Genomic DNA, 11,843 nt, shown 5'->3' with positions numbered 1-11,843 from the left:
GTGAGAAAGTCAGAGCTCCCATTGAAGCTTTTCCCACACTCATGGCATGTGTAGCGTGTCTTTTTCAAGTTGATTCTCTCACGTGTAATAAGGTCTGAGTGGCTACTGAAGTTTCCCTCTGGCCTGTGCTGACTCTCACAGGTTTTTGCTTTTTCTGGGAGTGCACAACTCCTGGAATCATTCCCTTTGGATCTTCCTGATAACATCCCATGGGATTCTACTTGCTCAGCATCTTCCTGCTGGGGTTTCTCCTTGTTCTCACTCACCATCCCAACACCTGATGGGAGACAGAGAGAATCCAGACATAGGTCACTCCCTGCACCAGAGAGAAAGGAAATCTCAGAGAGAGGAATGCAAAAAGGGATGAACAAACCAAAATATGTACAGGAGAGATCAAACCTATCAGGAGCGGATTATCCCTAAACCTTTCCCCAGTGAGGAAGGGATCAGTTCTGGGTGTGCATCTCACCAGAACTCTCAGGGGAAAGTTAGATTGGGGAGGGACCTGCTGCCAGTTGTCAGTCAGGGAAGGTGGGAAGCCACGAGTGACATCTCCCTAATGATTCCACATCTGCAAGGAACAACCCTAAACTTGGAGAGCTCACATCATCTTTGTAGGGCATCCCAAATGTTTCTTGTATTCACGGACAGTTTTTGAGCTGGTTTAACCAATTCCTCACCTGTGCAGGCAGCTCTCGGGAGCACTTATTTCTCAGAGCCGTGAAAGTGCAGGACCCACAGCTCTTCCCCTCGTTCCAGCTGCGAGATCACATCAGGTTTGGAAACTGGAAACCCTGCTCAAGGCAAAGAAAACAAGAAAGGTCTGTGGAATTTGTGGGATACTTGTCACAAGGAATATTCCATGGTTTTAACCCCAGCTCATTTTTAAGTAGTAACATCCCAAGGCCAGCTTCCTTGGCTCAAAGTGGCAGGAGAGGTATTATTATAAATCATATTCATTACCTTAGTGCCTAAGGGCCAACTAACAGTGGGTCCCCGTTGTGCTAGGCACAGTACAAACCCAAAATAGTAGATGGCTCATGCCCTGAAGAATTTACAATCTAAATAGACAAGACAGACACAGAATGGGGGAAGGCGTAGAACCTACCAGCAGAGTGAACTATGTGAAGGCAGAGTGACAGATCTGATGAACACAGGCATATATCTTTAGACTATTGCATTTAATGTTATGACTAGGGCCAGTGTTTTCTGGAAATTGACGCTATTACTGCATTTTTTCCGAAATTACTCTTCATTTCTGGAATCACCCTTCATATCCGGAATTCCTGAACAGAGGGTGGGTGGGGCATGCAGGGTCACAACCCCCCAGATTTCTTCCCAGAGACACCTGACTCATCCCCAGGGTGCGGGGCAGAGGTGATGTGTGGGCAGGGCACACAGGGGACAACCCCCCCACGCCCCAGATTTCTGCCTGGCGACTCCCGACTCCTCCCCAGGACAAGGGGCAGAGGCTGGGGGCTGGCTGCTGTTGAGACTTGCTGCCAATTTCTTCCCTCCTCATAAAAGTCTGGACTCAGCAAAACCACTGTGGAGCTTCCCATGGGCAGGTTGGGCCCTTGGCAGTGGGATGTCGGGCTCCCTCATCATGCTGTAGAGCGGACGGCGCTCGCACCGGCTCTCGGCTGCATCCACAGCACCTCTCCCCCGCTCATCTCCCCTGCACACAGCTGGTTCATGCCCCGTCTCCCCAGCACACAGCCGGCTCTAGGCTCTCAATGCCCAGTGTCTGGGCCCCACCGCCCCCACACAGCTGGCTCCTGTCCCCTCCCCCCAATGCACTTTCAGGCTGTAATGGATTATATATTGCTCATGTTTGTCAATTACTCTGCTTTCATTGCCAGCAAAAACTGGCCCTACCTATGACTGTTATCTGCATCTCTGAGCCAGCCCTTGAAAGCACGAACACTTCACAGACCATGATGCTGAGATGGGCCAGATGATACCAGGAAGGGCTGAGGGATGGGTTTCCTCTGCAATCTGGTGTCATTAAGGGGTGATGAACGACAGATCTCAAGGCTGGTTCTGCAGATCTCCATCTTTCGAAGCTTTGCCCCATCCAGAAAGGGGCAGTGACTTATTTTACCTCTCTCAGGAGACTGAAGAAGACAGACTCACTCTTTGGGGAGAAACAGCTAAGTTTGAGCTGACTGAGGAGGGTCTCTTTGGGCTACAAACTGACATGGCCTGGTAACCAAGAGGTAAGCTTTTAATGCACTTTGGAACGGATCAGGGATTCCCACGAGGACTGATGAGGGGGCGATGGTAAATACACATTTAGATGCTTTTCTTATTTTATATCTTTTCCCCATAAGGCACACTGACACTGTCATGGATCCATAGGATCTGTGCAATGCCCTGGCTTTTAAACAGTCCTTGGGAGGTGCCCCTTGAGTGCACTAGACCCCCAAGGGGTCCCACTCTTCCACAAGGATAGGCCATGTAGCTTCAACACCTGAGACTGAGCCTCTGGCTTCAACACTCCTATTTCAACCTGTGAGCTCTGCCAGCAGGTCCAGCTGAACGATACTCCTGTTCAGAGACTGTTCCTCAGTCAATGCACAGAGCAAGTTTTTGTTGTGACATTGGGCAGACTTTTAAAACATAGCAGGGTTTATTAGTCAACTGAAACACAGCATTGGAATGTCCTTAGATTAGGACAGAGAAGCAAAGACGACAATAGAGTCCAATACCCTTGAGCCATTCTGCTGTAGAAAACAGTTTGGTTTCCTTTCACTGTGACTGTCCATTTCTCTTTGCTCCGGCAGAGCTTCCTGCGTCTGCGAGCACAGTTCTTCCTGCTCCCAAAAACATAACGTGTCCATATATGCTTCAGTCAGCCAAGCGGAGATCCTCCCATGGACAGGTGACAATTATTCCTTTGTCGGGTATTCCATTGATGTAGGTTGGTCCCAGCCCGTCCTTAATGACCCATTCATATCACCATCTGACAGCTACGTGACAAAACACCTCATGTCTCCTGCTCTTTATAATCATAGCAATACCAATCATAGAGGGAAACTGAGGTGTGTATTGGCATCAAACACGTATCACCAAAATTCCCACCTCTATCACATACAGACACTGCTCACAGCCCTTGGAGAGAAAGCAAAGCACAGGAACTGAACATTAATCCAGTGAACACAGTGCAGGACAATCTGCAATCCTCAAACCCTGGTCAAAAAGGAGAGGTATGTGGTTCCCTACCCATAGAGAGGGGCTTGGTAGATGCCCGATACCTGAGAGGGCATTCCTTGAGCAGACCATGGAGGCAGGTCAAAGGCTTAGCTACCCCAGAACTGTGACATCACAAAAGCACATTTAGGGGATTTAAGAAATCTAGTGACTCAGGTGTAGTGGGAGGGAGAATTAAATTCCCCCAGTGTGTGGAGAAGGCTGGGGAATTAAACACTAAAATTCAGGAGCAACAGACTCATAGACTTTAAGGTCAGAAGGGACCATTATGATCATCTAGTCTGACCTTCCGCATGATGCGGGCCACAAAGCCGCCCCAACCCCTTTCCCTTGATTCTGCTGTTGAAGTCCCCAAATCCTGTGGTTTAGAGGCTTCAAGTAGCAGAGAATCCTCCAGCTAGCGACCCCCGCCCCATGCTGCGGAGTAAGGCGAAAAACCTCCAGGGCCTCTGCCAATCTACCCTGGAGAAAAATTCCTTCCTGACCCCAAATATGGCTATCAGTAGAACAGCCTCTAATTCTTCCGGAAAAGGAGAATGTAAGAAACAAGAACTCGGCCACGTAACCTCAGGAGGGATAGGCTCGAATATCCAAGGAGCCTGGAGGGAAGACACCTTGTGGCTTCTGCAGATGGGGAGAGCGGGGACAAGACTCTCTCCAAACTCTCACTTCCGTTGACGCTGACCTGATTTTATGATCTATGACCTAGTCACATGTCTTGTGGTCAATTTTATACTCGCTAGAGGTAAAATGTCATCATCGGAGTATTGCTTATTAGCTTGGAACATGCATGGAGGGGCAAGGAGGTGAACATAAATAAATGGGTTATCAAGCTTGCTACAGTTAAGGGCCTTATATTAGGTGGAGGCTTTGTGGGAGTAGTTACGCTGAAGTCTAGGATTTACCTGAATAGGCCTAAGGAGAGAATCCCAGGTCAGATATTTTGCACCGTGATTTTGAGAGACTAATGAGGAACCACAAACAGGTGCAATACGCCACAGGGTTCTGAAAGAAGGAAGTTTGGGGTGGGCTTTAGCAATTGGGTTGCTATGAGTATCTCAGCAGTTGCACCACATTCATAGATTGGAATTAATAAATAAGTGATGTAAAGGATGAGTATTAATGCTTGATGCTTAATTATGGACTTCCCAAAGGCCACATATGGGTTGGGGCAGCTATTGACATTCTTGTAATCAGAGTAAAGGAGCAGATATGGTATATAGCCATCCTATTACCATAAGGAAGCGGATAAAATACCTCTCCTAGTTACCACTTTTTCATTTTGTCAGGTCCCCGAATAAAGTGAAGCAGGGCCTCCATTCTGATGGTCTCACTTGCCCCTCGATCTTTGTTTCCAATGGTGTCCATAACTTGTAAGTATGCATAAGGCAAGACCCTCTTTACTATACTTACCTTAGTCTAATCATTATGTGTATTGATCCTTGTCTATGATTTCAATTATAACTGTCTGTATTAAATAAAGTTTCTGTGTGTTTTACCAAATTCCATCTTCTCAATTAACTTTGAGTAGCCATGTACAAGGGCAAGTTGTACCCCAATATGTAATCTCAGAGCTGGAAAAAGTGCCCATTTGTGCCTAGGTAGTGGCCCTGCTGTGGGAGGGAGGAATGCAGCAAGGACTCAGGAATGATGGCCAGGGTCGCTGTGCATAGAGATGGGGAGGTTATATGGGGGAGAGGGGTAATGAGTGGGAGAGGGAGGTCAAGAGTTAAAATAGTAATATTTGGGGGGGAAATGTAAAAAGAAGTGAATCAACAGAAATAAAACTGGAGCGTAGGCTTTAAAATAACAAGACTTGGGTAGGGATTTGGGGTTAAAGGTCTGGGATCCCCCAGAGCTGTAGATCGCAAAATTTCTCCTCCTTCCCACTGACCCACCCAGACCACTTCCTGGGTGCCCTTCCTCCACACTCCCCTCGCCTTCTTCCCATTACTCTCAGCTGGCAGCACCTCCCAGTACCTTGGGAGCTTCTTGTGTTCCCTCCTCGTCTCTCACTACCCGCTCCATCCCTGCTGCTTCTTAGCTCTAACCCTGCACACACCATCGCCATTTCTTGGAACCCCAGAATTATCAACTTCCCCACTTCTACCCCGCTTTGCACGGCTCTGTTCTCCCTTCACCTGTGGGATCCTGAATGGCAACATTATGCGCTCTCCTATCAAAAGATGAGCTCATCTGACAGTCACACAAGCCATGCATCAGTCATCGACCTATTTACTCAATTTAGAATTCTACGGGTGGCATATTTTCCTCTTCAAAGGAGGAAAAGGCATGAAACCTATAGTTATTAATGTATCCAATAAGGATACATTAAATGCAATTTTAAAATGACTGACGGCACCGAAAAGGCACACGTCCAAAAATTATTCTAGTGGGTGGGAGATAAGGGAAAAAAAAGGGGGGCAAGGAAACTTGTCAACACTTGTATGACGAATAAAGTTATTACTACTCAGGTTCTTTAGAGACCCCACAGCTTCTAATAACCGAGGGACAGGACTCCTTACCCAGAAAGACCACCGTCTCATAGTTCTCCTGCATGAGATCCCTGTAGAGGGATCTCTGAGTGGGGTCCAGCAGAGCCCACTCTTCCCTGGTGAAATACACAGCCACCTCCTTGAAGGTCACTGGCCCCTGAAAAAGCAAGAGTCCAACACTCAGTACCTGCTGCCCCACTCACAACCCCACTATTCACGGAACAGCAGCACCAGGTAAACGGAAGCTCTGCGAGGCACATGTTAGCAAAGTCCCACCCCACCTTGCTTAGAGCAGCCAGGAGGCATCAGAGGGTAGAAAGAGAGAACATTTGTGTCTCCCAGCAGACAGACGGAGGCAGGGTCTTCACATACCTACTAGCCAGAGCTTGATATAGGAGATGGGGCTGTCTCTGGACCCTGCTGGTGGCTTCCTGGTAGGAATCCCAACACACTCCAAATAAAATATATGGAAGAAAGGGGAAGTCAATAGTAAAGAATATAAGTGAGAAGGTCAGAATTGTAGAAGACTGGCTATAAGAAATCAATGACCAATCAATGACAATAAGAAGGAAGTTTCTAACAGTATATTAAGTACAAAATTAATCCTAACAATGGTAGTGGTAAATTACTCGACGGAAATGGCAGAATTATCAAAAATAATGCAGAAGAGGTAAAAGTGTTCAATAAATATTTCTCTCCTGGATTTGGAGAAAAACAGATGTTGTACTCATATCATAAGATGTTGATGATGACATTCTTTTCATTCCAACAAGAATTCATGAGGACATTAAACAGCAGCTATTAAAGTTAGACATGTTTAAATCAGCAGGTCCAGATAACTTGTAGCCAAGAGTTTTAAAAGGCCTGGTGGAGGAGCGTGGTGGACTGTTAATGTTGATTTTAATTAGAACTTGGAACACTGGGAAAATTCCAGAAGACTGGAATAAAGCTAATGCAGTCCCAATATTTTAAAAGTGTAAAAGAGATGACCCAGCTAATTACAAGAGTGTCAGTCTGACATCGATACTGGACAAGATAATAGAGCAGCCAATACTGGATTTATTAATAAAGAATTAAAGGAGGGTAATATAATTAGTACCCATGAACAAATGTTTAGAGAAAATAGATCCTATCAAATTAACTGGATATCCTTATTGGATGAGATCAAAAGTTTGGTTGCAGCTAATATTATTGATGTAATATACCTAGACTTCTGTAAGGCATATGACTTGGTTCAGCACAATATTTTGACTAAAAAACTAGAATGTTACAAAATACACACGGCATACATTAAATAGATTAAAAACTGTGATTGTAAATGGGGAACCATGGTCGAGTGGATTTCTTTCTAGCAGGTTCCCGCAAGGATTGGATCTTGGCCCTGTGCTATTTAACATTCTTATCGATGACCTAGAAGAGAATATAAAATCATCACTGATAAAGTTTGCAGTTGCCACAAAGATTGGGGGTGGTGGTAACTACTGAAGTGTCAATAGATTTGGGCTCCAGCACTGGGAGGCTGGGAAGTTTTCCCAGCCCTTGTTGGAGGGCTATTTCCTGCTCCACAAAGAGGGGAAGTTCCATTCCCAACTCCTGTGCCTTGAAATTAGGCCCTATCTGACACTACACCTCATATTCAGTATAGTGGTATGATTATAATATGATTAGGTCATAATTATGATGCATTATGTGCAAGATGCATCCTGTGCGGTGTCATTGGAAAAGTTATGATTTGCTGAATACGATTATCCTACCTGTGTGCATGGATCATGTTTGTATCTGAAGTTATGGATATTGACTCTGTATTTCAGATGTGTTTACTCTGGGTAACACCCACAACGAGCCTTTCAGGTACAAGAATGAAGAAGCCAGACAGTGCTGATGGCTCATCAACAAAGACAATGAACCATGGAAGAGCTTACCCTTCCTGTGAAGGTTTCAGGCAGCCTATGAATCATGGCTACTATGACTCAGCACGGCATGCTAGGGCATGTGACCAGACCACATGACATTGAACTCCATTTTGTTACCTCTATTTTTCAACAAATTGATTTGGGAACTGAGTTTGGAACAAAGAGTTCCTGCCATGTGGAAAAGCTACATAAGGTGGGGTGTGACATCGTCTCTTGGCCTCATTCCCCAGACAAGCGAACTCCTGGAAACACCTAAGGAACAAAGACTGAACTGGGGGAAGTGCTGGTCCCAGGGTAAAGGGATTTCTAGCTTGTGTATGGAAACTTGGTGGACTGCTCGTACCATCAGTCAGGGTGAGAAATTGCTAATTCAAATTCTATCCATCTAGTATGTTAGTCTTAGTTTCAGTGTTTGGTTATTTGCTAAGTAATCTCCTTTGATCTGTTTGCTATCACTTATAATTGTTGGGATATGTTGGGGTTAAGTAAAAGAGCTGGGAACTGCTAATGTGCTGACATGGCATTAGGGGACAAAGGCATAAGCAGGCAGTCATTCTTTGCTTAATAAATAAGTTGCCATAGTTTTCCTTTCCCTGTTGCTTGTAAGAATTGATAAGGATGCAGCTGCATGAGAAATCTAGTTGTCGGAATGAATGGCCTTTGTGTGAAAGAAAGTAAAAGAAATGTTATCTCCCCCTCCCTTCCTTTCCCAGCTACATAAACAAGCCCTGACTTATGGCCCCTTCCTCCCTCCCCTGAGAACTGCGGATTAAGGAAATTTGTAGCAACACATTAATGCAAAGAACTGTATTTTCAAGGTAAACATGTCTGTATGACATGTGTAATCCTGTGAATAATAGATAGGGGTGGGTATACTAACAGTATGGGTGTTTCTATTACTTAAGGGTTTTGGGGGTGTCGTAATGGATGTAGGCATGTACATACTAACTGAGATAAAAGGAGTGTGATGTAACTTATCCAGTGCTTACTCGACAATTGGGTCGAGGGGAACAAGTATCGCAATAAAGAAGCCTGTACTCATATCTGCCTCCGGGTCAACCTGCTCCTTTAGTCTTCTAACAATAATCACTTAAAATCTATCTTTCTGCAGTTAATAAACTTGTTTTATGCTTTATCCTAACCAGTGTTAAGTATTTTGAGTGAAGTATCCGGGGAAAATCTGAGCTTGGTTAGCACAAGCTTGTTGTGCATATCTTTCCCATATCGAGGGAAAGGCAAATTATATTAATGAGATTACATTATAGAGAGCCCTGTGCACTATAAGATGGTATAATTCTGAATTTATACTACAGCAAGTGTGCAAGGTTGGGGAGCTGGGAAATCTGTTGTTGTCTTCTATCTGTCCTTGAGTGGCTTAGGTAAAGCACTCAGGTAGCTTAGTTGGGTGTATGGCGCCACCTGCTGTTGTGTTGGGTGATAACAGGGCCTGGAGAGGCTGACTGAATCTCCAGCAAAGCAGTGTGAGAAGGGCCAGCCCAGCTTGAGGGTTAGAGGGCACAGTGGTTCCCAGAAGCCCCCGAGACTGCACCCTGAGGGTGACAACCCATCACACCCTAGATTAATCAAGTCTCAGCGGGTTTCTCACATCCTGTTATTTCCTGCCTCCCACCACGTACAGCAGATACCACCTTCCTATGCCTTTACTGCTCCTCTCCCTCCAAGCAGAGCCCACCACCAGCTCCGTGATAATCTCTTACCTGAGCAAGCTCCATTGCAGCCATTTCCTTCCCCAGGGAGGATGGGAGGATCTGGAGCAAACGTGGACATTATTCTGCAGCCTGATAGGACAAGAAGGGCAATCAGAGAGAACTCAGACGGGGTTTTTGTCCATTCCACCTGCTGATTTCCCCCCCCAGGATTTCTCCTTGCTAATGGACATTCTAGGTTCTGCCACATTCTAGTGAAGCACAGAGTGACCTTATTCCAGTACAGGCCTAGCCCCCTCCCACCAGGGTATAACCCTCTGAGACATGGTGACACCCTCCCAGTAACAGTCTCTGTTACACTTATCAAGTTTGCGGATGATATCAAGCTGGGAGGGGTTGCAAGAGCTTTGGAGGATAGGATTAAAATTCAAAATGATCTGGACAAACGGGGGAAAAGGTAAATAGGATGAAATTCAATAAGGACAAATGCAAAGTACACCGCTTAGGAAGGAACGATCAGTTGCACACATACAAAATGGGAAATGATTGCCCAGGAAGGAGTACTGCGGAAAGGGATCTCAGGATCATAGTGGATCACAAGCTAAATATGAGTCACAGTGTAACGCTGCTGCAAAAAAAGCAAACATCATTCTGGGATACATTAGCAGGAGTACTGTAAGCAAGACACGAGAAGCAATTCTTCTGCTCTACTTCGCACTAATTAGGCCACAACTGGAGTAGTATGTCCAGTTCTGGGCGCCACATTTCAGGAAAGATGTGGACAAATTGGAGAAAGTCCAGAGAATAGCAACAAAAATGATTCAAGGTCTAGAAAACATGACCTATGAGGGAAGATTGAAAAAATTGGGTTTGTTGAGTCTGGAGAAGAGAAGACTGAGAAGGGACATGATCACAGTTTTCAAGTACATAAAAGGTTGTTACAAGGAGGAGGGAGAAAAAATGTTCTTATCCTCTGAGGATAGCACAAAAAGCAATGGGCTTAAATTGCAGAAAGGGAGGTTACCCACGAAAGCTTATGCTCCCAGTACTTCTGTTAGTCTCAAAGGTGCCACAGGACTCTCTGTTGCTGCTCTCTATAGGCATCTGTGCAGTTCCTGGCACAATGAGTCCCCCAAACTCGGTCAGGGTTTCTGCAGTGCCCAGCACACTGGGGGACCTGAGCTCAGGCAAGGATAAGAGCCCGGATCTCAGTCAGACACCTGGAGAGAAAAGCGGGAAGATTTTCAAGAATTTGCTATCAGTATTTCAGAACTGAGGAGAAAATGGGGCACACACTAAATATTTGCCAATGTAAGAGAGACGCAGCAACACCTGGGGAGATTTTCTGTCACCATTCAACAGTTCAAGAGAAAAGAGCGGAAATTTGAGGGGATTATACAGCGATATTCAATCAACAACAGAATGGGATGGATTCTTCTTGTCTCACATTCACATGGCCAGCAGAGCCCTGGGTGATATGGCTTTCAGAGGGGAAAGAAGAGGGGCTGGAGTCAGAAAGTCACTGGCTGTGGGGTCTGGAAATGTGACTAGCAGGTGAAGGCGGGGGAGGGGGGGGAAGCTGCTGGGTTGGGCGGGGGGGGGGAAGTAGCTGGACTAGAAAACCTGGGTCTGGGCCGTCTCATTGGGGGACGCTTGCTCCTTCCTTCCCTTCCTGGGCCTTTCCATGCCCTGTTGCCAGCAGAGAGTGGCCCCCCACCCGCCCCCCAACCCAGAGGTATCCCTGTCTCAGGGCTCTCCCAGTCTTTGCCCATTCACCGTCTTCCCAGTTCAGAAATCACTCAGGGGAATGATTTCCCACCTGAACAAGGACAAATCACTGGAGATAAAAATGGGGGGAAACACCCCAAACCTGAGATTGGAACTGGTCATTGGCGAAGTGGAGAGAAAATGGGGCACAGTCGGGGGAGAGGAACAGAGACCTTCTCAGGGATTGGAGGGAAAAGGGGGGGGGTCACCCTGGATGTTGCTCGTTGCTCTCTAGAGAGAAAGGGGGCAGGGCTGGAGAGGATGGGGGGTCCCCACGGGAGGGGGCAGCGGTAAATCCGAGGGGATCTCAGCCCCCCCCTTCCTCTCCCCGCGGGTCACCGGCTCTTCTCCGCCCCCCCCCATGTCCGGGCTGCACAGACATTTTCCATCCGCCCCTTTCCCAGGTCTCCCCCCCCGCCCGGCCCCACGCAGGGACCCCCGTGGGGGCTGGTTCTCCCCCGTGGTGCCCCAGGGCAGAGCCTGGCCGGGCCCGGGGGCGTTGGGCTCCTGCGGGGACAGCAGCTCCGAGCCCCCCGCGGGCGCTGCCCCCAGGGAGCAGATCCCGGCGCTGCGAGATGCCGGGTCCCCCCCACGGACACTGGGGCAGAGTCACCGCCCGGCCCCGCCCCCGGGGCTCGCTCCGGTACCTGGAGGCTGCAGCGCCGCAGCGGGGCGGGCAGAGCCCGGGGCGGCCCCAGCGGGAGCAGGGCGCGGGCCGGGCACGGGGGGGTTAATGGGTCTCCCCGGCACAGACCCTCCTGCTCCGCCCGGCCCCGCAGCGCCAGGGA

At 47.5% G+C, this 11,843-nt stretch overlaps 1 protein-coding gene and 1 long non-coding RNA gene across 9 annotated transcripts in view; one reads left to right on the top strand and one right to left on the bottom strand.

Moving 5' to 3' along the window:
- Positions 1–11,843, top strand: part of LOC117870001 (zinc finger protein OZF-like) — an 876,360-nt gene that overhangs the window by 62,016 nt on the left and 802,501 nt on the right. The gene's annotated exons all lie outside the window — the stretch shown is intronic.
- On the bottom strand, positions 4–11,837 carry LOC117870074. Of its 8 annotated transcripts, none has more exons than XR_004643883.1 (8): positions 11,703–11,837; positions 10,313–10,508; positions 9,340–9,420; positions 6,081–7,118; positions 4,119–5,865; positions 2,712–2,972; positions 681–794; positions 4–316 (listed from the first exon to the last, which is right to left on the bottom strand). It is a non-coding gene; the product is annotated as an uncharacterized LOC117870074 (long non-coding RNA). The 8 variants fall into 8 exon arrangements; XR_004643890.1 differs by having other exon boundaries at positions 6,081–6,159; XR_004643885.1 differs by having other exon boundaries at positions 10,317–10,508.

This window comes from Trachemys scripta, chromosome 25 (assembly GCF_013100865.1).
Source record: "Trachemys scripta elegans isolate TJP31775 chromosome 25, CAS_Tse_1.0, whole genome shotgun sequence".
NCBI classification, from domain to species: Eukaryota; Metazoa; Chordata; order Testudines; family Emydidae; genus Trachemys; species Trachemys scripta.
Note: the sequence above shows the minus strand (reverse complement) of the source record. Positions and strands in the feature narration are given on the sequence as shown.